We start from the raw sequence: 25,000 nt of genomic DNA, 5'->3' as shown, positions 1-25,000 counted from the left end.
GATTTCAAGAAAAAGCAAGCATTATATAGATGAACAGATTTTTATTTGTAGGGGTGATGTTACACAATTTGGGGAATTTGAGTCAGCTGAATGAAAACTATTTTGGTCTAAAAAATCTACCCACAAGGAATAAACACTTGATCCAATTTTTAGATGCAGAATGATATGCTGGAAAGGTGCAATTTAGACCATATAGGAAAGCCACTGCTGTGAATAATGTTTTGCATGCAAGCAGCATGCATCCCCCCCATTGAACTCCTTGCCTTATGGTAAGATCAAATGGAATTTCACCAGTACTTCAGACGATTTGGTAGAAGGAGAATTAAGGTAAATGGATTTGAGAGGTGGTATTCTTCAGATAATTTAGAAAGGGCCAATGATAAACTAGTAAGGAGCACTAAAAAAGAGGGGATGGAAGGAGGAGTTTTGAACATCTTAGAAATAATCCTGGACAGAAAAAAGTGGAGCAAGGAGATTTACTTTATTTTGTGAATAAATATTCTCCCTTTTCAAGTGTCTTGAGGAAATTAGTCAATCTGTGGCCAGTACTTAGGATGAGACAGTGGGTAAGCTATTCCCATAATCGGGTAACATTTTCATATAGTAGATACTTTAATCTTAAAGGAATTTCTGAATGCTAACGTGATGGTTTTGGAAGCAAGATCTTAGGGGTTCTTTCTCTTGTGGCCATTTTAAGGTTTGCAAGAGGAACAGGAATCTATCCGGTACTAAAATAAATGGGAGAATATTTAACTGTATGGATAGATTTTGCTGTCACTCATATGGAGTGGTATATATATATATATATATATATATATATATATATATATATATATATATATATATATATATATATATATACACACACACACACACACACACACACACACACACTCATATTAAATGGCATGTTGATCAGACAAAAAAAATGGCCAAAGCTTGCATAGTTGAGCATCTTGGGAATATTAAGAATGGTAATTTGGATAGTCCCATGGCAGAGCAATTTCAACAAGTCCACAGAGGCTTGGATGATGCCTTTTTTCAGTGCATTAATGTTAGAAAAATGTGTATTAGCAATATGCTTAGTGCTTCTAGAGCTTGAGAAGGGTTAACACATTTATTCTATTTCATACTGCATAAATTTGTACAAACTGCAGTTGCTTTCTGACCTTGTACTGTTAGCTAAAATCTTGCTTGTGCCTTGGAAATTTACTGAGAAGCAGGTGATTTCTGCTTGTGTTAGGAAAATAATTAATAGAACAATACTACTTGTATGAAACTTGGACAAGAAGTTCCGCTGTGCCATGAGAAAATACACAGCTGTAGAGGTTACAGATAATTAGTACAAAGCCTGCTTGAAAATATGAACTGCAATCAGCATTTGCTTGTATCTGTATTAGAAGAGTACCTTGAAATGTAACACTGCACAATACACGCTTGTAAATGGATTAATAGTCACCAAGGCCAAGTTGTTTTTCGGAAAAGTTTCTCACAAATCTAGTCATGTCAACTGAAAATCTGAAGTAACATCTGCTGTAGAACAATGCTAAAAGTTGTGTTTAATTACGTCAGCTTAGAAGGCCATGTCTTGTAAAACAAATCCTTGTATTTGCATGTTTTTGTCTCCTTGCTGCAAGTAAATTAAAGTGCCTTAACTGAACCTTGCGTGTATTGGTCTTTGAAGTTTTTTCCTTTGACAATTAACCAAACCAGATTTTAAGTGCCAGGGAAATTTTAATTCATATGTTGTTGGAGCTGGAAAGTAAATTTATTTTAATTGTAGGATGATGCAACCAAGAGGAATGAATTTGGAAGTCAACTTGAATATATAAATGAAGTTTTCTGTGCAAGTTTCAAAGCAAGTTGAATAAGCAATAAACGTACTTATGAGTATGTGAACATTGTGCACTTTAATGTATGGAACTTTAAATGCATTGAATTGTTTAATTGTTTATACAACTACTTTTCAATTACCCAAAGTGAGCTACAATGTGTGAAAAAGTTATTCCTTGAAGGCATAAGCCAAGGTACCAGAAGCACTAGTAAGGAAAATTTGGCCATAGAATCGCTTGCTCCAGTGGTGTTTTCTGTTTGGAGTTGTGATATTCGTATTGATTTGTTGTGGTCAAGTTTACTCAAGAGCAATACTGGTTTGCTAGGATGGGACTTGGGTTATAACAGACAGTAGCAATAAGAGAAGGGAGGGACTTTGGGATTACTACAAGGGGCAGAAGACAGAGAGACAGCCTTTTAAAACACAACAAAAAGAGGGGGGGTTGGGGGTAAAACTGAAGCCAAAGTCCCAGCAAATCCAGACGACTGAAATCTTTGCTACAAGTACACCGTAGAAGATGGTGCATTACATTCATAGATTAGAACTAGGCTAACTGCCCTTGTGAGCCATTTCAAGCCTAGGCTAACTGCCCTTGTGAGCCATTTCAAGCCTAGCCATTTGCCCCATGTGAGAATCAAACCCTGCACCTTGCGTCTGTAAGGTAAACACCTCAACCATTATGCCATTCTCCAAAATGGATGGAACAGTTAAAACTTTCACTGACGATATGTGGATTGTGTCAATATAGCTGGACTTGTGCATAGGTCAACAAGGCAGATATTTTTAAAACAAAACGACACATGCCGTTGCTCTGCTCTCAATGTATTACGTACTGCCCATGCAGCAGAAACCTTCCAATGCTGATAATCATGGGTTAAGTGAAGGGTGCAAGTTGCGGGCATGCACTGAAAAGTTGTTTCCACTACAGGTGAGGAAAATCCCTCTCCAGATGCTGGTAGTGATATTTTGGCCTGAAAGGGCAGAATAAAGTCAAAAAGAATGAGGCATGGGGCAGAGGGGTAAAGAGAGGTCCAAAAAATAGGCAAATTAAATATTACTCTACTTTGCTTTATAAAGTTAAAACCGGTGATACGCATCATCATGCATTTTTCAACAATAAAAGTACATCAAACTTCAATGTCTGTCATTATTGATTTTCTGGAAAATAACTGCTTTTTACAGTCAGAAATTTTAAGATGGATATGACAAAATATAAGGCAAAAGCAGGGAGCATTGAAAGTTATGGTGGGCAGCTTTTGCAGGACTAGAAAATTATATATAAAGCTATACATTAAACAGCTGGGAATGGATATGCATAGACAGAGTAGCTATAATTGTAGAGGCTCTCTGTAGAGGAAAACTACTAGATGCAGTTCTCATTATTCAGTCTTTGTACAAGAACATTAAATACTTCATGGTATATAGCAAATGTTTGCATGGACCAAATGGGAACCCGTACAATACACGGCCATCCTCCTAAATCACAAACCAGACTTCTGCATTGTATTCAGATGTGGCTAGGATTGCTGTGTGGGTGTTAGGGTTCTTAGGATGAAAGTAATGGACTTGCCAGTCATTTACTAAAAACAGTCACTATTTGCCTTTGCAGGACTGATGTGCATTTGTGTGAAGTAAGATGAGCTACATAACCGATACGCACAGGTGCAGTAGGAATCATTACAGGTGCCATGTGGAGGAATCTGCTGTTTACTCACTCATACACAAAGGTAGCTGTAATATGTCTGCATGAAAGCAACTGACCTCTCTCTCAAGAGGCAAAGTATAAATTACACAACATATGAATCTTCAAAGCATCTGTCGGCCAGGTGGCCTTCATACCTCCAAGGCTGTATAAGTGGATTGTGACCCTAGCTTAGCAGTTGCCTCTGCCCTGAACCCCACTTAGTAAAACTGGCCTTGCTCAGGACATGCACACAGATCACTGTAGCTCCAAACCTCAAAAAGAGGAGAACAAACCTCAAAAAGAGGAGAACAATGTGCTCATTTCTCCAACTTTTGTCATGAACTTTACATTTGTACATCAAGGAGGATCACTATAGCTTGTATAGGGCAGTGCTCTGTTACGAGTAACAAGTTCGAAATGTTATTGTGATCATTTCCACTTACGTCACAAACACTGGACATTTTATGGTGGCTATATGTGCAGGACTGTAAAGCATGGTTATACATATCGGACAGAACATAATGTATTTAAGCCTGTTGCTATGTTTTTGCAGTTTCATCCCAGTCCAACATTAGAAACATACATACTCTGTGGCAGTCACAGAATCAAAAGGTTGGAAAAAAAAGCTTAAAATACACCCAGTCAGCTTAAGTGCCTGTGTGCATGAAAGTGCTCATATGCATTTGAAATAAAGCTTCATTTTACTAGTCCCTAGTCAAGCTATACTTTTACATTTTTCTTGATTGATTTCAGTCTCAGTCTATCTGCATTTCTCCTTGCAATAGTTGCAGCTTTTCAGGAAAAAATTTCACAACTGCTGATTAAATCTCCAAAAAATTTATCTTTGAAATTGGATGAAGTTACAAAAACGGGAGCATTTTCTGGATACATGTGACAAGGATATACCATCTTCTAATGAACAACCACCACCTATCAGTGAAAGCCTATGATAATTACATACAAAAGCTTTGCCCTGTTCTGCAGTACTTCAGGAGGACAGTTTAATGGCACTGGGCTGCCAAGAAAATATTAACAAAAGCTACGCACATCATATCCAAACATTAGAAACCCTTTTTCAGGATTTGTATATGCTATACTGTAAATAAGCAGTCTTTAAAAAACTCACAAAACACCTAGCTGTAGCATATACACAGTGCGTGCATGTATAAAGAGGTGGTCATCTTTTAGATGCATGTATAAAGAGGTGGCTATCTTTTAGGGACGTGTAAGGAAGCATGTTGATATTTCAGTCTGTTGCTGTCAGACATGTATAATAGTTTTTTTTTTTGGTTTTGTCCCAGTCAGTTGAGAAAAACATATACCACAAAATATCAAACATTCAAACAGTGACATGCTGTATGAACAAGGTCATATAAAAGGCTGAAACATGCATGTCTATGAATAGTGGAGTTTGGATGAATTGGGTTGAATGTTCCCATAATGGCTTGGGAAAGTTACAGGCATTCAGAAGCCATACCTGAAACAATGGTATGTCCTTAAGGGGTCATTGCATATCCTACAGGCCTCTATTACTGGAGGTTTAAGGTATTAAACAGTTAAGACTCTAGCTTGGCGGAGTCTTTCTTGCAGTTTAAGTATTAACCACGCAACCTTCTTAAGTTTTTGCAGCTGGGATTTGTAAGGATTGGCTATTACTACAATTTGCCAGTGATTTCCTGTCATGGCCTCACACAGACCCTTTGCAGTAATGCTGTGTATGTACACACCTGTCGACAACCTCCTGCTAAGTCAAACCCTGGATTTATGGTATTTCTTACTGTAGGAGGTGGGATTGTGTTCAGAGCAGAAATTGTACTTCCTGTGGACCGTTCAACCTACCCGTGGTTCTGGAAAATTCAGTAATTCTATAGGAAATTAGTGAGCTGCAGCATGAGCAGTAGTGCACAGTGAAAACACAAGTGACACTTTGCTACGCAATATACTTTAAGTTTGAGAAGTTCATGGAGATCTACAAAGTAAATACATCCCAAAATGCCTTAGTACTTGTGAAAATGGAATACGTAGGAAAGCTAAAGCTTGATCTGCATTGCATTAAATCCCAAGTATGAAAATACAGAGTCTTGTCGCAGCGCACAAATGCAAGACGGTAGTTGAACTACAAGGGCCAGTTAAATGCACTGCCTGCCCCACTTCACTGCACAGTCCTCTGGAAAAACGAACAGAATCCAGAAATAAGAAAAATATTACATAACTCAGTGTTCTCACAAAACGTGATAGTCTAAATTTTTTGAAGTAAAGCATCTACTCCTTTCCATGGGCAAATTAGAAAAAAATAAAAAACATTAAGGCAAGCATGAAATTCTTCCAATAAAAGGGGTCTGCTTCTACCATTTTTTTTTTTTTTTTTTTTTTTTTTTTTAAAAGAGATCACCATTGCCTCAGGTGAATTTTTTTTCATATTTTGATATATTAAAGTTTTACTTCAGATATTGAAGTAGTGAACCCCAGTCTACCCCTTGGACTGTCATTTTCTTGTTTCAGGCCTACCACTGGATGGTGCCAAGCTTGGCTCCATTCTCTTCTCCCTTGTCACACTAAGTTTTTGGGTTACCAAAGTTTCAGGCCTTGGGTCCTTATCCAACATTTACCTTCCCACAGATGTCAGTTATTGTACTGTACAGATGATCCTGCCATTTGCCACCCCTCAGCTTCCAATCATACCATTCAGTTTTCAACGTTGCTCTGATCTAAAACTCCTCCAGCAATTTAATAATGGATGGTACTAAAATGGAATAAAGAACTGCATTTTGGCAGTATAGCTAGACTCACATCAGTACCTCACTACATCTCTTTCTGTATAGCAGTTATTTAGAAATTTTTTTAGGTACTTAGGAGTTAGCCTTGACCCCACATTGCCCATTAACATTTATCTTGATTGTCTATAATGTGAGCAAAGAAGGTCTGGTTCGTTTTACATTTGAGGTAGAGATTCACTTCCTTAATCCTCAACATTAGCTGGAAACAAGAGTACCTCTAGAGCAGCATGCATGGAAAAACTAAGGTATATGCAAGTGTCCCAGTCTGTGGTAAAAGCGATGAAGTTCAAAACCTGAAACAGCTGACAGAATTAATCAGTATTCCATAGCAGTTTGTCAGAACTTGCCAATACACTGCAACTTCAGATGCACAAGAGTTTACAGCAGGACTCTTTGTACATTGTTGCATACCTACAAGCACAATCATAGTCGTACAAGTTTACTTAAGTTTAACTGCAAAACAGGCAGGGGCTGCTTTTACGTTTCATATAGAAAACAGAACAGCATATGACGGACATGTATTTTCATGAAAATTAAGGTTGTAGTAAGAATTATATTTGAGCATTACTATTTGAAGAGTTGCACAACTATGAACATTCTGCAGGTTCTCGCTACTTGTCCTCACCAGGATATTCCATAGGTCCTCACTAAATGCATGGTATATATTTAGTCTCAAAATGGAACAGGTCGCTTCATTAATACAATTACAATTAATGCCAAGATTCTTTCCAGCACAGCTGGCTTGATGTCATGAACTGGATATATGTCAAAGTTCTTGCCATTATACAGGCCATACCCAATCTAAAATTTTCAGTTCACAATTTAGTTATTTGCAGTCAGATATTTATAAGAGATCAGAAAAATCACTCCACCTATATAGAATTTAAATGACTGCACTATAAGTCAGAGGATGATGAAGTGAAAAATTCAATTCTCCCAGACAAAGTGAACATATTTATTTTGTGTTTTTATGAACCCCATGAATTTGATCACCCCCCCCCCCATCCTGGAGACCTACTGACCCAATGTTTACCCCTTTATACGATACATCTCAACTTCCAAAATTTTTTGCCTACTCCTCAAATCCTGTGGTTTTCTGGCAAATCATTCAGGATCACCATCACTGAGTAATGATGGTAATTTCGGTTTGTCTTTAAATCTTTCAAGGAATGTATGTTGATGCAAAACTGCTCGCATTAAGTTTATAATAGCAAAACTGAAAATGTCCTGGATTTTGCCCCCCCCCCTCCCAATTATCTTTGGTTTTGTCCAGAATTACTGCACTAAGAAGGCTGAAATATAACATGGGGAGATGCTTGCTTTTCAGGACAGATTAGCCTTAGAGAGTTTTCTCACCTTATTGCTGGAGGAGTGAAGGCAATAGAACTTGGCACCAGACAGCCAGCATCAGATAATCAAAGTGTTTCCCTAGTTCTGGTATAGTTTTCAGCCTGAATGACGTGATGAAAAGTAAAGTATACCTGGCCTCATTACTTAATGGGATCTCAGCAAGCCATCTTCATCCAGACCATTTCAAGGAGTGTATATCCAAGCAGAGCCTTCTGGGTTTCACTACAGATAATTGAAGTGTTTCCCTTTCATAGTCCCCTTCCTCATGGGGAAGAGCTAGCCCTTCAGCTTTTAAAAGCGTTCTCTCTCTCCCAGACATTCCTCAAATGTCTGATATAGTACTCAAACCTACATCACCTCCATCACAGCCAGGGATATAATTTCTAAACTGGCTGAGCCAGCTTTCTTGGGATGCTCAACTTGACCCAACCTGAGAACACAGTTTACGCAATTATTAAGTTCCTGAAGTAAAGGCATAAAACAAACTTGGTGATCTTGCAGAAGGCATCTTAGGTAAAAAAACAGGAAGTGATTGGCCTCAAATAAAATGCTGTCTGTAAGGATCCCTGCATTTTATAAACTATACATGGATTTTTCGAAAGCATTTATTTTATTAAGGGGGCATTTCTTCACCAGGAAAGGAAATCCCATATACAGCACATTAGCTGCATGTAGGACACAAAACTCGAGTGCACACAGCATTTTATATCCCTTCAGTTACAAAATAAAGAGAAAACAAATGCTAAATTCTTTGGATAAACAATTTGCTCAGTCTTTACAAATAAACTGAAGTTTGGTATGCCAGGTCAAAAGTTTCTTGAAGATTGCATAAATGTTTTTACATACTTTTACAAAACTATAAACTACTAGTCTTTCAGCGAGAGAGCTAGAGCATTAAACTTTAAGTGGGGTTGAAATTTCCAGGCAGTTTGAGGTATGTGGAAGACAGATGACCTAACAGAGGTCACTCACATGTACTAAAGAGCCCAATCATGTTTAGATCCAGGCACATGACAAAATGGGAGTCACCTACTTACAGGAAGAGTGAGCTTCAGGCAGTTCAGAATCTGATAAGGTTACATTTAATACAGAAAGATTTCCCCCTTTATTTTATTCCCTCCCATCATAATGCAGTGGATAAGGAGCATACTTCAACATGTATATGAATGCTATAAAAACAAGACTACAAATGATTAGCAACCAGCCTTTTTACAAAGTAACCAGATTCCAAGAAGTCAAAATAATTCTAAGTGTACATGCCTTTAAAAAAAAAAAACGGCATTCAGAAAGTTACAGCAAAGTGTGGGTGACTCACTTTCACAACGAAGCTACACAGAGACAGGTATGAAAATTATGCAGTCATATTAAAAAAGAAGATGAATGTACAGAGGACTGTTCAATAGTTTAGGCAAATCCAAAGTGGCATCATAACTTTTGTTTCTGAGCTAGATGGAGGTTATTGTCGAAGTCATGCAACTCATGTTAAACACACACAAAGTGCTAAAAATAAAAACTTGCTTGCTATGTAGTTATTAAGCCATCTGTGAGCTAATGTACAATATGCGGCTACAAGATCCTCATATCAGAGAGAGAAAGTGTAAGGGTGCAGGAGATGTTCATGCTTTTGTTTTACACTTTGGGCTAGACAGTCATTATGAAGATTAAACCACATCACCTTTGTAATGAGGATAGATAATTAACATTAATGCCAAGCATTAATTCAGAAGTTAGCCAGGCACCAATATTTACTTTATTTTAAGGAGGCACTTTGCCTGATCTACAGATGGAATCTACTTCAAAAGGTAGGGGAATGCATTTTACAACAAATCTATTACACTGGCAGGTAGGTTTGATCTTACACTGGAGGTTTATGCCCTTGGAATGTGTGTTTTGAGTTAATCTGCGAATGTCAAACACTATTTGATAGTCAAGATGAGGGATGGGGCGGGCAAGACATTCCTGAACCTGGAGGATGGGTCACAAAACAGGTTTGCAAGGCACAAAGTCTTAATTGGACAGGTGACATTCGAAGCTAGGGTGTCCCACATGGCTCTATCCTAGGCCCATATTTCTTTAAATCTCATCTTTTAGACCTTTTTTCATCTGAGGTGTTCTACAGTCTGAATGCAGATGGCAATGTCAAACAGAGCGCCTCAATAGCACTCCAAGAAAAATCTTGATTAGATGGGAAATGATCACTTCTGTGGCTCTCCTCGACAGGGGCACAGGAAAATAATTTTCTTGGGTGGCGAAAGCCAGGGTACATTTTTGGCTAGGCTTATATAGGCCCTAGGGCCAATAGCCTAGTACCTACCTGTGAACCTCTAAATGGATTACGTGTTACAGATAAGGTACGCCTAAGAAACTAACTTGACTAAATTGACCATTTTGGCACAGATTAATAATGTGCTGATAAACGCATCAAAAAAGTAAGCATATGAGATTTGGGATACAAATTGTGTGCTGCATTAAATATTCACCTTTCAATGATTGAAACTGTAGATTCATTTAAGGGCCTGGGCACATGGTTAATATTTATAGAACAATAGGCTGTATAAAAAAAAAAAAAAGACAGTCTAGGAAACCAGAAATTATGAAGTCGTTTGTTACATTAGACGAAAACTTGAGCATGGAACAACAATATGGAAACCTTATAAGAAAACAAGCATGGGTAACCTGGGAAGAGTACAGCTCAAATATACCAAGGGCATCCACAAATGTTAAACTTTAAGTTAAGAATACACTAAAATATCAACTTTTTCAGCGGCTCGCATAGATAATATTTAAGAGGAAACATTTAGGTATAGAGCATTTAGAGATAACTACCTCGGGGAATGTTAGGTTTCCGATTCTCTGTTTTTGATGACACCAATGTATAATATTCTATAGGAAAGTGTAATAAATCGGTTCTCTTATGCATCAGCTGCTCTCTCAGACTACCAAATTATATTACATTAAAATGACTAAACTAGTGCTTGCTTTAAGAACAACCTGGACACTTGTGGGACAGATGTTTTGGTATATTGGCAGGCTATAAAGGCATTAATGCCCATGCTTGAAATAGCTGTATTCAAGTACGTACATACGTACAAGTATCATAACTAATGTGTCATACTCCGAATCATGAGGGAAATGCCCACTAGTAGTATACACTATGATGGCTTTAATCACAAATGTCTGGACCGCAGGGTGGACATGCATGACTTTCAGTGAAGATAATGAAAGTCATCATGGAAGTATACAGCATCAGGGCTAGATAAACGTCGCCACATGGAAGTATACAGTATCAGGGCTAGATAAACGTCGTCGCCACATGGAAGTATACAGTATCAGGGCTAGATAAACATCGCCACATGGAAGTATACAGTATCAGGGCTAGATAAACGTCGCCACATGGAAGTATACAGTATCAGGGCTAGATAAACGTCACCACATGGAAGTATACAGTATCAGGGCTAGATAAACGTCGCCACATAAAAAAAAAAAAAAGAAAAAAAAAAGAAAAACGGCCTAACTGCTTCTACTTCCAGGTTTGTTTACTGTAGCTGTAGCACTGGCCAACAGACATTTTATACTGTTCAGCTCAAGGTCCACAATGCTCATAAATCCAGACTTCTGCCATAAGTATATCAACACTCCCTGAAATGGGGACAGTCACTGATTTGACTCCGAAAAGGACATCTTCCTGGTTACAATAATGCCATGCTTATCCTGTCTCTAAATGTCACTACAGAAAATGAGAAACCAATGAGGTGGGAGTACACCCAGGACATCAAAGTAGTACAACAAACCTACATTAGCATACTGCCCGAGATGCAACACCAAAAGACCTGCTCTCAATGTCAAGGATACTACTTATGACCAAAACTGATCACAAGGGAGGAAGGATAATCGGGGCATCAGTGATGCAGTCTGCTAATAGGACCACATCAGGTCATAACAGTAGAGGTCAACAGTGGACACAGAAGTCTCAGTGTGTGGTGTACACTGACTGGGAAAGCAAAGACCAAGCACACTTACTGTGCTCTTTGGTAGATCAATGACAGATTCATATCATTCATGTTCTGATGTAAATAAAAAGCAAAGTCTCCGATGAGAGATTTGATTACACTTTTATACGGTAGCATCTGGAGACCTACAGAAACAAAAAGCCCAACAAAGCATGCCCATGCACACGGAGGGTGTGTAAAATGGGACAGAACACAGCCCTTACCATCATCTTCCTAGCAGCATCCTAGGATACCAAAGGTGCACAGACTCCATGCAGAAGACAACCCAGTTTGTGAAACCAAGCATGCTACATAACACCCCATAAACATCACCCAGACCAGTGCTTATTCTCATAGACATGGCATCAGTGATCATATGCAGAACATGTAATCCAACTTATGTTGCAGAAGTACAAGACCACATATAAACAAATCACTGTCTGTAGTCAGGGTTTGGTTCCCCTCTGCCTCCAAGAGGGTGGCTGTGCATATATGTAGATTTCCTGCATCATACCATAATGAAAAAGGTGGCGCTATGTTATTAGAACTGTTTAGTCAGGCATACATTGCCTGATCTCCTGTCCAATGGTGATGTAGCTTGAAAAGACGCAACCCACAGTGAGCAGATCCATAGGAATTCATGCAGGAATCACTAAATATATAAATGGACACACTTCTTCTGCAGATAGATATATATTGCAACAGTTATGATCCTGTGTCACCTTTAAAACTACTGTCCAACTATACTAAATAAATCACATGTAAATACTAATATAGCAACTACCCCATGGATTCTATGCTTGGAGATTAAAATTCTGGTGCTTTGTATCAGTACAAATCCTCTTAATCCATAAACATTCATTATAAAAAAGTACCAGTTAAGAAGGTCTGAATAGTGACTAGATATTGAAGTACTCACACAAACAACTGTTGGCATATTTTGCATCATCTTTCCACTCACATGGCCTTCTGGTATTCAACTGTGATGACTAATGACAGTTTGAGTACATATAAATAATATTTTATCTACCTGTATATTTATACATTTACTTATTTTACAGCAGGCTTGTTAGGATAAAATTATCTAAAAGACAGTGAACATTCCAGTTATATAAAAAGAGGTCAGCAGGCTTTTAATGCTTTACAGAATGAATTCAGTAAAGCCTACATCTGTAGAAAGGGGTCAGTAAAAAGGATACTTAATTGAGTTTCAGCACTGCAGTAATCTCCCTATAAAAAGATGCCTAAAAAACTAACATACAAGTATTTTCTGTTGCGTATAGATCTGCTAAATGGCTCAACAGTGAAGTACATTGCCTTTTTTAGGCAAGGCTCAAGACAAGGCTCAAGACAAACCCACCTCCATAGGTATCACAAGGGATAAGAAACTAAGAGTAATGCTACTCAACGACAGAAGTCTAAACTTCAAGATGCACGCACTCAAAACTCTCCTTAGCATGGAGAGCATAGATATCTGTGCAATAACAGAAACCTGGTTCAAGGCTCCCGAGAGCACCCCAGCACTACCAGGTTATACCTCATACCATGCTTTTCGGCCCCAAAACCTGGACCGAACCACAAAAGGAGGGAGAGTATTCGTCAAAGATACCCACACCTCCAGGTTGGTGGCACAGCACGAAGCATCAGAGACTATCCATGTGCAACTAACAGTGGGTAAAACTGCCTTCCAGTTTTTAGCCTGCTACAGACCACCCTCCCAAACCCAGGAACCCCACTTGGCCTTCCTGAGAACACTGGAAAATATGAAGGTCTCTCCAAACACCATTATATTGGGTGACTTCAACTACCCAAACATAGACTGGGAGCATTACTCTAGCTCCAACACCCTAGCCCAAAGGTTCCTAGAATTTATAAACTCAAATGCTATGGAACAATTTTTGTTACCACTCCCACAAGAGGGGAAAACATACTGGACCTGATCACCAACCCAGAAGTGTAACCCTCACTGGTAAGATCAGACCATAAACTAATCTCCCTGGATATTCACATCCAGACCCCACCCCCTGCCCAGAAAACCACAGTGAAAAACTTCTCTAAAGCAAATTTCACACTCCTCAAAACCGAGGTGGAATCCTTCAAAGCCCCCGGGCCTGTGGAAAATACGGCCCAGACCACAGAATCCTTTATAAACACATTCTATGAACACCTTCAGGAATGCATGGATCATGCAATCCCAAATAAAACCAAGACCCAATCCTCCAAAGGCAGACATCCTGTCTGGTGGACCCCAGCCATAAACAAACTATACAATAGAAGGAGGAAGCTACTAAATGATAGAGTAAAATCCCTAAAAGGGAAGGCATCACTGATCAGTATTAGCAAAAAACTACGGGCACTCATAAAATCGTCTAAGGCCAGCTTCGAGAGAAAAATTGCACAGGACACCAGGGATAATCACAAGGCTTTCTTTAGTTATGTTAGGAACCTGGGTGGGAATTCCCAGATATGCTCAGAATTAGTCCAAAATGACAAAAAATACACAGAACCCACAGACATTGCCAACATCCTAGCTGACAGGTTCAGCGCAAACTTCTCCCCCCCCTCACCAAAAGGGCAAATATCTATCCCAGCAGAGTGCTGCCCCCCCTGACATCTCAGATGCTCAGGTAAGAGCCGCCCTCTCCAAAGCAAAAAACACAGCATCAATGGGACCAGACGATATCCCGGGCTGCGTCCTACATGAACTCCAAGAAGAGCTAAACCCAAACATAAAACTACTGTTCAATCTCAGCCTTACTACAGGATATGTACCCAAAGAGTGGAGTACAGCAACAGTGGTCCCTCTCCACAAAGGTGGTGCCTCAATGGATCCTGGAAACTATCACCCGATAAGCCTGACTAGCTTGGTCTGCAAAGCTATGGAAAGGATCATCATGGACCTCATAAAGATATTGGGGACCTACAGACACTGGATCCTACCCAGTTTGGCTTTGTTAAGGGCAGATCCTGCCTCTTAAACCTGGTTGATTTCTTTGAAACAGCCACCAAGGCCATTGACGAGGGGAAGGTGGTCCACACAGCCTACCTGGACCTCGCAAAAGCCTTCGATACAATACCCCACTCTGGCATTATAGATAAGCTCACCAGCTTAAATATAAACCCCTATGTCACTAGATGGGTTGCAAACTGGCTCAAGGACAGAACCCACATGGTTAGAATTGCTGGAGCCATGTCAGACTCCAAACCAGTTACAAGCAGCGTCCCACAAGGCTCAGTTCTGGGACCTCTCTTGTTCGGTATATATTTCTTGGAGGTACAGGCCAACACGGAAGGACTGTGGCTGACCAAGTTCGCAGAGGACTGCAAACTGGGCGCCTTAATAGACTCTCCAGCAGACACAAGCATCCTCCAAAAGGGCCACATAGAAACAGACAACTGGTGTCAGAGCCATGGCCTCAAGCTAAACGCCAAAAAATGTGTATGGTCATCCCCTCTGGCAAAAACAAAGTGCCCACAAATTACCACATAGGTGGTAATCCATTAAGTACAGAAGAAGTAATTAGGGACCTGGGGACCCAAGTTGATAGCAATCTCTCATTTGACAACCACGTGGCCAAAGTGGTTAGAAAAACATTTTATATAGCCCACCTAATCATGAAGGGATTCACATCTAGATCAGGGGAGGTCATCGTGCCTCTTTACTCATCCCTCATCAGGCCCATAATTGAGTACAAGGCCCCTTTTGGGATGTACCTTACCAGACACCTGCAGCAACTGGAAAGACCCCAAAAGTACCTCACCAAGAGGATCAAAGGGATCAAACAGATGCCATATGCTGCCCGGTTAAAGAAACTCCAGCTCTACTCAGTGGCATACTGCCTTCTCAGGGGCGATCTGTGCCCGACATATAAAGCCATGTCCAACCCGGAATTAATGGACATGCTGCACTTCAGAAAATCCAAATCCCATCAAGCTACGCGCTTGAGAGACTTGAACCTCAGCACTGAAATAAATAGGACATGCTGGAGGGACAGATTCATAACCCAGAGGCTCCCTTCACCCTGGAATAAAATCCCAGTCCAGGTTAGGCAGAGTCCCTCATTGACTCTCTTCAAGAGGAATCTTGATGAGTGGATGTGAGATCGTAGGTTTACCCCGGGAATCACTTCTGTGTCACTGTTAGACAGAGGCACAGTATACTAACCTCAAAAAAGGGCATCGCAAAATTAATTTAAAATGGGTGGCGAAAGCCAAACACACTCCGACTAGGCTTATAAATGACCTAGGGCAGATAGCCTAGTATGAACCTGTGAACCTATTGGTATGCTGTAGCCAGTAATGAATAAAATGAATGTCACCTTTCTCAAATCAAATATAAGCTTACAAAAGTCCAAAGTTTAATTTTATGTAAAATCAAAAAAGTTGTTTGGATGCTACCATCCACAACAAGGAAGGCAAGACGAAAGAATAGAAGATGAAACCAGTTCTGTGTAACGTGAAAGTGAGGTTTCCAATCCACTATAATGTTGATATAGCTGTACTGTACAAACATTACTACATGGCCTAAACACAACATGCAGCATATTCAGTAGCAAAACATCTTAACCATATAGATACTAACATTTCTGAACTATAAGAGAAGGTTAATGAGAATTTTATGTTCATCCAAACAATATCACATGGCATGAAGCAATAAAAAGCAAAACCAGGATGCTATATTAAAGAAAAGTTTATATTGTAAAGGTTTTGTGATGCATTACATTTTTATGTCTATGCATGCAGTTGTGGCAACTTGAAGTATATAAAATTTAACAAAGGATGCCTGCATTTGTGGAATATACAAGAAATGTTGTTTTCTAAATTAGAATGGTTTACAGGGTGTAAAATCCAAGGGTGTAGTGTTACCTGCTGTACAAGCATGTCACTTTTCTGACAACGTCTACATTACAATTGTGAAACGGCTGTAGCTTTTGGTGCATTATGTACAAGACATGCCTCTCCAGTGCCATAGGGAAATCCATAAGATTTTACCCCTACCCACTAATTTTTCATGACTGAAAGCTGTGGATTATATCTGCAAAATGCCATAATAATGATGCATCATAAAAAATACTGACAGAAATCACTAATTTTTAGGTTAAATATATAGACAGTTGTAAGTGATCAGCATGAAGAAATACGTAAAGGTCTTCTGGGAATATTTCAGAAATGAATCTTTTCAATTATTACACTACATTATGTTTATGCTGTGCATGAATTCCATCTGCATTATAAAAAAAAAAAAAAAAAACGAAACACAAGCACTTGCAGGTAATGCTCATTACCTATAAATGCACATGCAATGCACACATCTATAAATACAAAAAAAGTCACATGAATAGACACACCTGCACTTGGTTCCTGGACTATAAGCAAGTCTGGTTATATCTTATTCCAGAAGCAGAGCTAATTTTACATTCCAATTACTTACGTTTAGGTTTGGAAAAATCTCAGGAATAGTAATCGTATGACTTTTCATTACAAAACAGAACAACTATCAGTAAACTAGGGTATTTTTTTTTTTGTACCTGCTTCGCAGTGTTCTTACTTGGTCTAAAGTACTTTGCTTGCATATTTTCTAAAGTTGAACTCAAGTCTATCGTTTGCCAATGACCCACTCAAGTCAAATTCAAGTTATAATTAGTAGAAAAGCCACAGGAAAAAAAAAAAAAAAAAAAAAATGGGGTATAGGTCAAAGACTAGTAGTGAAAACAGACTATAGTTGAAGTGGCACGTGTTCCTGTTGAGAAAAGTTTTAAAAACATACTGTTATTTGTCTTTTTCCTCTTCTTGCAAAGTGAACATGTTATTTGTTGGGATATGCCTATCAAAGATGGGCCTCATATGTGAACAAAATGCAGCATTGTTTATAAACCTGAATAACGGTTTTCTGCTTTTCAGAATAAAGAGACTTGGTTATAGCTTAGTGAAGCCTGGGATAAGGACGCACGGCCGAGTACGAGTTAATTTACTGAAGCAGGCTGTGTGTCCTGGAAAATTTGAGTTGCCATTGTTGAACTGAACATTCTGTACTTCTTGAACATTCTGCACTAACTGTTGGTTTGAGGTAATTTTTGATAAACATGTTTACCACAGGTGTTTTCTATAGCCAACTGTCAACGGTCAGAAACGTAACAAAAAGTTGTTTTGCTTGCAGTATAAAAGTTGATGTCAGTAAACAAGTTGACCAGAGGAGGAGATAATCTTGGCCAACATGATATGTAATCTGGTTAGCTGCTAATAAAGAAGTTTTTCATCTCCTGAGGCAGATGTGACTCGTTTGAATTTTTCTTCTGACATTTTGGTCCTTCGGACCGGAAACCTCTACGAAGATACGGATCAGACAGACCGAAAAACTTGTGCAGGTGAGGGTTTCTCATCTTAAGATTCCTTCGACCGAAAACCCTCAGACTGATTTGTCGTTGAGAGGAGGCCGGCCGCTCTCTGATCCCTATCTGAGGGACGGTTTCCGAACGAAAAGGGGAAACTGAGTCTCATCTGGTTCAGGTAGGATGAAAACTAAATTTTCTTTTAATTTAATCTTGTCGACAAGGGTTTTATTTTTAGTTAAGGGTGGGTAGGATTACGTGTTAAGATTATATTGTTAGGATCACCCGTTAAGATAGCCCCATTTTATAATAAGCCCTGTAAAGTAACTTTGATACAGTCCTAAAATAAGAAATCTAGGAGAATAACTTTGATACAGTCCTAAAGTAAGAAATCTAGGGGAAACATGGGTTCGAGTTGCTGCAAGTGTGAGAGTGATGTCTGTTTAAATGTTGATGCTAAGTATATGAAAGGTTTAAACAAAAATAATGTTAAATTTTTGAAAAAGTGGAAGTTGAAATATGATTTTGATGGTACACTGAATAAGAATGCCTGTGCAAAATTGGTTAGAGATTTGAAAAGAGATGCAGGAACTAGAACTAAAAAGCAAAGACAATTGGGGTTTCCCCAAGCACAAAAATGGTTAGAAGAAGCAAATACACGAGCTATAAAAGAAAAACAGTGCCAGGAAAAAGAAAAATAAATCAAAAGGGATCACTGGTGCCAAATGGAAAAGTAGCTTTATTTTTAGATAAGGAGGATGAGCATACAGCTTGTGCGGTACAAAGGCAGGCAACTGCCCCGCAGTATGGGGAAAATTGCTGCTGCCGTACCGGCGGAACCTCCTCAATATCTGTCTGAAGATGTGGGATCTGTACAGCAGGGTAGGTTATTGGCTGCTCAAGGAAGTGTTGTGACCTCTCCAATTTACCCGCAAATTCCCGTAGTACTCAAGATTGCTTTGCAATAGGTAGACCAACCTATGCAGTTAAGGTCAGGACCAGCAGGGCAAGGACATTGGGCCATTAATCTTTCTGACTACTCAGAAGCTCTTCCCCGAATACAAGTTGCAAACCCACAAGCAGGGGATGTTGGACAAGAACCAACTATTTTAGTTTATCGTCCCTGGGCTAGAGAGAGGACATAAACAAGCTACAGATAGTATTCCTCATCCCAAGGTTAATTTTCAAAAGTTTTCTGAGGACATAGTTGGTATGCATTTAAGTTGTCATCTAAATGGTTTAGAAGTAGAACAAGTAGTGCGACAAATCCTGGGTCCAGATTGGCACTTAGTTTGTGGTACTTTGACATGTAAGGCAGATGACGGCACTACATTAAAGCATAATTCTGGGGTGTTAGACAAGCGAGTCACTGATCTGTTAAAGAGAATTTCTGATAAGTGGTGTCCAAGAGCAGATTGGACAATAATAAATCAATCAGTGCATCCAAAATGATGATGAATCTGTAGATCACTATATTGTAAGATTGACAGAAGTGTTCAATAACCATTGTGGAATGACGATTCCGTAGGATCAGACCAATGATAGTCCGTATAAACAGCAATTGAAAAATGCTTTTCTTAAAGGTTGTAAGGCTCCAATAAGTAGTTTTATAACTAAGCATATGGTAGATCATAGAACATGTAGACTGCAACCTTTGTTTGAATATGCACGGCATGCTGAGGGACACTTTAATTTAAAAAAGAAAAAAGAAAGTAAAAGTGTTAGCAGTAGGGGATGACGGTGGTATATTCTTGGTACAGGACCAAAGGGGGCAAGGGCGCCGTGCTGGCATAAAAAAATGTGGGGGCCTGAAATGGGACACGTTAAATGAACCGGGTGGACATTCAGAGGAATATGAGGGAAGGTTAAAACGTGGAGAATGTTTTAAATGCGGTAGACGTGGGCACTTCGCGGCTACATCCCCACAGCTTACGAACAAGGGCTCCGCATGACTATATGATAGTAAAGGAAGGTGCCAAATTCATTATGATGATGAGGCAGACACTCTCTGCGATGAATGTCAGAACACTTAAGGAAGGGCGGGATTGTGACTGTGAAGTCAAAAACCTGGCAAATTTGGGTATTGCTATGCATCTAGATCAAAAACCCATGATAGAGTTTTTGGTTGAGGGACAGAAAATGGAGTTTTTATGTGATTCAGGTGCATCGTGTACACTTTTGGGTCCAGCAGTTCTGCCTCCAAACTGCAAAACAGATGAGTTTGTCCTTGTGAAAGAGGCAAATGGGAAAATCTATAAGGAACCACTGTCTCATCCTCTATTGTTCACAGATCCACAAACAAACCAAACTGTTAGGTGTAGGGTAATTGTATCGAAAGTTTGTCCAGTTAATTTGCTAGGAAGAGATTTGATGCATTTGTTTGGAATAGCGGCAATTCCCACACCTAAAGGCATTGAGGCGAAAAGGTTAGCGGATGGCTTGGTGGTACAGGGAGTACAAGACGTGTTTTACTGGTATAGCCAGGACTTTATTTCAAATGGTCCGGGGAGGGTTTATACAGATTTGGTCAACCTAGCTTTAAGTAAATCTAGGAGCGGGTCACCGCAGGTTGCGGTGCACTTGCATTGTACAATGTTCTATAGGAAGGCCCCTGGTCCGGATAAAGAATTTGAAAAAGAATTCAAGCACAAACGTGCAAGGATAATTTTGAATGATATGTTTTGGGATACGCAAAGTAATACAGTAGTGACCCGTACTTTGACCAAGAAAATGAGTTCTTTATATCGCTCAGGTTATAGCCCACATTTTTCAATTACTAAAGCGGTGGGGACACATTGGGTAGATTTGGCGAAAAAGGTAACGAATTGGGACAGAATGTCCGAAAGTCAGTTGAAGGATCAACAGATCCAGGTACAAAGATTAAATTGGGTGACTTGGGCACAACCAAGTGTGCACTTCAGGGATGACAAAACAGAAATGGCATGACAAATCCTCCTAACTCAAGAGGAAGATAGTGCGTTAAGTGCCTTACCTAACTCAAGAGGAAGATAGTGCGTTAAGTGCCTTACTGTAGATTTATGGTCAAAAGGTAAAGGGGATGTAGGACTGATGAAAACAGCAGGTGAAGTTTGTATAACTCCAAAGTCAGGTTTTAGACCTCATAAGCACCAATACCCACTAAGTAAACAAGCAGAGGAAGGAATTAAGCCAGTCATTGAGCAGCTAAAACAGGTAGGAATTCTTGTTGAATGCCCAGATTCACCCTGCAATACACCGTTGTTTCCTGTAAAGAAACCGGATGGGTCATGGAAGTTGGTTCAGGATTTACAAGCAGTTAATTCAGCTGTGATCCCAAGAGCACCGGTGGTCCCGGACCCCTATACATTACTTAAATGATTTACTACCTCAGAACAGATATTTTTCTGTCATAGATATAAGCAATGCCTTTTTCTCCATACCACTACATAAGGAGAGTAGATTTTGGTTTGCATTCACTTATCAAGGTAAAAGATACACCTACACCAGATTGCCACAGGGCTATTGTGAGAGTCCGACAATATTTGCACAAGAAATGGCTGCAAATTTAGCTCAGTTTGTTCCCCCAGAGGGAAGCCAGGTTCTGTTGTATGTAGATGATATTTTGTTGGCCTCACCCACACAGGAAAGTTGTAGAAGGGATACCCTTGCCCTTCTTAGTTTTTTGGCGGAGCAAGGACATAAGGTAAATAAAGAAAAAAGTTACAATTGTGGAAAGCACAAGTAAAGTACTTGGGTTATTTAATTTCGCAGGCAGGTAGACAATTGGAGAACAAAAGAAAACAAGCAATTCTTGAGGCACCTATGCCCACAACTAAGTGGGAGATGATGTCCTTTTTAGGTGTGACTAATTTTTGTAGAAGTTGGATCCCTAACTATGCTGAGGAAGTAGGGCCATTGACCGCACTAATCTATGACATTCCCATGGCAGCTAAGAATAATATATACAGTGGACAAATACGGCAATACAAACATTTAATAAAATTAAGCAATTGATAGCAGGATCCTCTGTTTTGGGATTTCCGAACTATTCTAAGCAGTTTGTACAAATGGTTGATTGTAAGGGAGGATATAGGACTTCGGTTCTGGTACAAGTACATGGGGATAAACAGAGACCGATAGCTTTCTACTCCTCCAGATTAGATCCTGTTGCTTTTGCAAGATAAGATAACCTTTTCATCTCCTAGTCGACATTTGTCATGTATGACAGTGCTGCTGACACAGCCTCATATGACCATAGAAAGATGTACTACTCTTAATCCAGCGACACTTTTGCCAACTCCAGAAGAAGGTACTCCACACGTTTGTTTAGAGAGCATTCACGACAAAGTGCTTCCCCGACCAGATTTAATGGATATTCTGTTGGTAGATTCTGATCTCGTTTTGTTTGTAGATGGATCAGCAAAGAAGGACACTGTAGGAAAAACACTAGTAGGATATGCTATCACCACAGAAACTGAAGTTTTGGAGGCAAAAAGATTGTCAAACATTTATTCTGCACAAGCAGCTGAGTTGGCGGCTTTGACTCGAGCTTGTACCTTAGGGGAGGGTAAGAAAGTGACAATTTATACAGATAGTCAATATGCTTTCTCCACTGTACATGTTTTCGCTCAACAATGGAAGAATAGGGGAATGGTTACTGCAACAGGCAAACCAATAAATCACAGAGATTTAATTTCACAGTTGTTAGATGCAGTGCAACTACCACTTCAGATAGCGATATGTAAATGTAATGCACATACCAACAGAAAAGATCCTGTCTCCAGGGGAAATGCTTTTGCTGATATGGCTGCAAAAAAGGCAGCTCAAGAAAATGATTTGCTTTTACATGACCATGATTTAGAGCCCGGACACCTCTTAGACTTAGAGACACTGAAAGTAATGCAAACATTGACAACACAGAAGAAAATATGTCGTTGGGTAAAATATGGCATCACTCAACAGGATGGGTTGTATAGGGCATCAGATGGCAAAATGGTATTACCCTCAAACCTTTTTAGGTATGCGGCATTGGTTAGCCATGGACCTGCCCATGTAGGAGTACACACAATGATTCAAATAGTGTCCAAGGTGTTTTGGTGTAAGGGGTTTTCAACTTATGCAAAGCAATTCTGTTTATCTGGTTTATTATGTGTAAAGTATCATGCTCAGGGGGGAGTTAAAAAGTCTCAGCAGGCATTCCCTGCCCCTCCATATCCATTCCACACACTCTGTATGGGACTTTATTGAATTGACACCCTCAGAGAGAAAAAGGTTCTGTTTAATCATTATTGATGCTTTTTCTAAATGGGTAGAAGCTTTTCCAGTAAAGCATCCGAATGCACAAACAGTAGCAAAGCTTTTGACTACAGAAATAATTCCCCAATTTGGTTTACCAAGATGCATTTACAGTGATAATGGGTCTCATTTTGTTAACCAGATTGTTCAGAAGTTGGGTCAAGTGTTTCAAATTGATCTCAAGTACCATTGTGCTTACCATCCCCAGCCAGCTGGACTGGTGGAAAGACAACGGTGTCTTGAAGAGCAAACTCCGCAAACTGATGGCAGAAATACATAGATCATGGACTGCGTGCCTTCCTTTGGCACTCCTGTATATGCAATCTCACCCTCCTACAAAGGGCTTACACCAGTTGAACTTATGTTTGGGAGACCATATTACGTCCCGCAGTGGCAAGGATTGTTGCCAGCGGAACGTGAGGGGGTGAGGATCTAGCAGATTATATGAAGAAGCTGCTAAATGTCAAGTCTCTTGTAACCAAGGACTCCTTTGCATGTTCCAGAAATGAAGCCTTGTTAAGCGTGGCACCCGAGGACTGGGTGTGGATCCAAATTGTGAAGAGAAAGAATTGGTCATCCCCCAGGTGGGAAGGCCCATACCAAGTACTAATCTCGACACCTACGGCTGTAAAGATCGCTGAGAGTACTTTGTGGATTCATATCACCCACTGTAAAAAAACTCAAAGACTTTTTCTTCTGCCATTGATATTGGTCAAACTCCACCGGACCTCTGAGTGCAAAGTCTGGCTACAAAGGGGGATTAGCCCAATAGTGGTTAGTTAGTCTCAAATCCAGTGAAGAAACCAACAGCGCGAGGTAGTCCTTGGGGAGGATGGCCATGTTCAACTGGTACTTGAACTGTTACACGATGATTATTTTGGTGGCGAAAGTAAATATGTCCATGCGAGAAGGAACAGTTGCAAGAAAAAAAGGAATGGTGGTGCTGCAAGCGCAAACAGGTTGTTACTATTGTGTTTAAGGTGAAACTTTGTGAAGGAATTTGACTGTTCTAAGTGGAACTGATTATTTCTTGACTCGTGCAAAATATTTGTGCAATAGAGACTGTATGTCCTGGTCAAATGTTTGGTGGTCAACAGACGTGAATGGATGGGAAACAAGTGGTGCAGTGATACCAGAGAAAGATAAAAGCAGGCAACAAAGAATAAAAATTGCGCATTTCCAAGGTACCAAAGTAATTACTATAACCATTGTGTCACCACAAGAAAGTGATTCAGGAGTTTATGGAATCGGAGTGTCTCTTCCAATTGGAACTGATCCTTTGGGGACCCTCCAACTTAAAGTACAAAGCCTTAAAAATGCTACAAGTAAAGCAGATTTTGCCTTCACAGAACAACAATTGTTACTCGAGACGGGATTCGTACACCATAACGAATGGTTATCTTGGGTTAGATATAGTACCAGAGAGGCACATCGTGAGAACTGTATTTCTTGTGCTGAAGGTAAACAGCAACTAGCGACAGTCCCATTGATGCGAGATGAAGGTAACCCAACGTCTGTTAAAATTATTCTTCAACAGAACTGAATATAAATGCAAAAATGAAACTCAGCGTTTTCCAGTCATAAGCAAAGTTGAGAAACCGCCTGCAGCGATTTCCTATCCAGGTTCGTATATGTGCATTTCCAGAGATGGCACAGGGAAGAATTATGGCAATATGGGACAGAATTATTGCAATGTTACTGTGAGTGGCAATGAGAATCCATTTCTGGAGAACCAAACTTATAGTTTAGCAGACGTATGGTGG

The 25,000-nt window shown here is 39.7% G+C and overlaps 1 protein-coding gene across 1 annotated transcript in view; it reads right to left on the bottom strand.

Annotated features, from left to right (window-relative positions):
* Nucleotides 1–25,000, bottom strand: part of EPHA3 (EPH receptor A3) — a gene marked incomplete in the record, with an annotated part of 1,122,317 nt that overhangs the window by 1,050,444 nt on the left and 46,873 nt on the right.

This window comes from Protopterus annectens, chromosome 5.part0 (genome assembly GCF_019279795.1).
Source record: "Protopterus annectens isolate FY-2018-M chromosome 5.part0, PAN1.0, whole genome shotgun sequence".
NCBI classification, from domain to species: Eukaryota; Metazoa; Chordata; order Ceratodontiformes; family Protopteridae; genus Protopterus; species Protopterus annectens.
The sequence above is the reverse complement of the archived record's forward strand: the minus strand, read 5'-3'. Positions and strand labels throughout refer to the sequence as shown.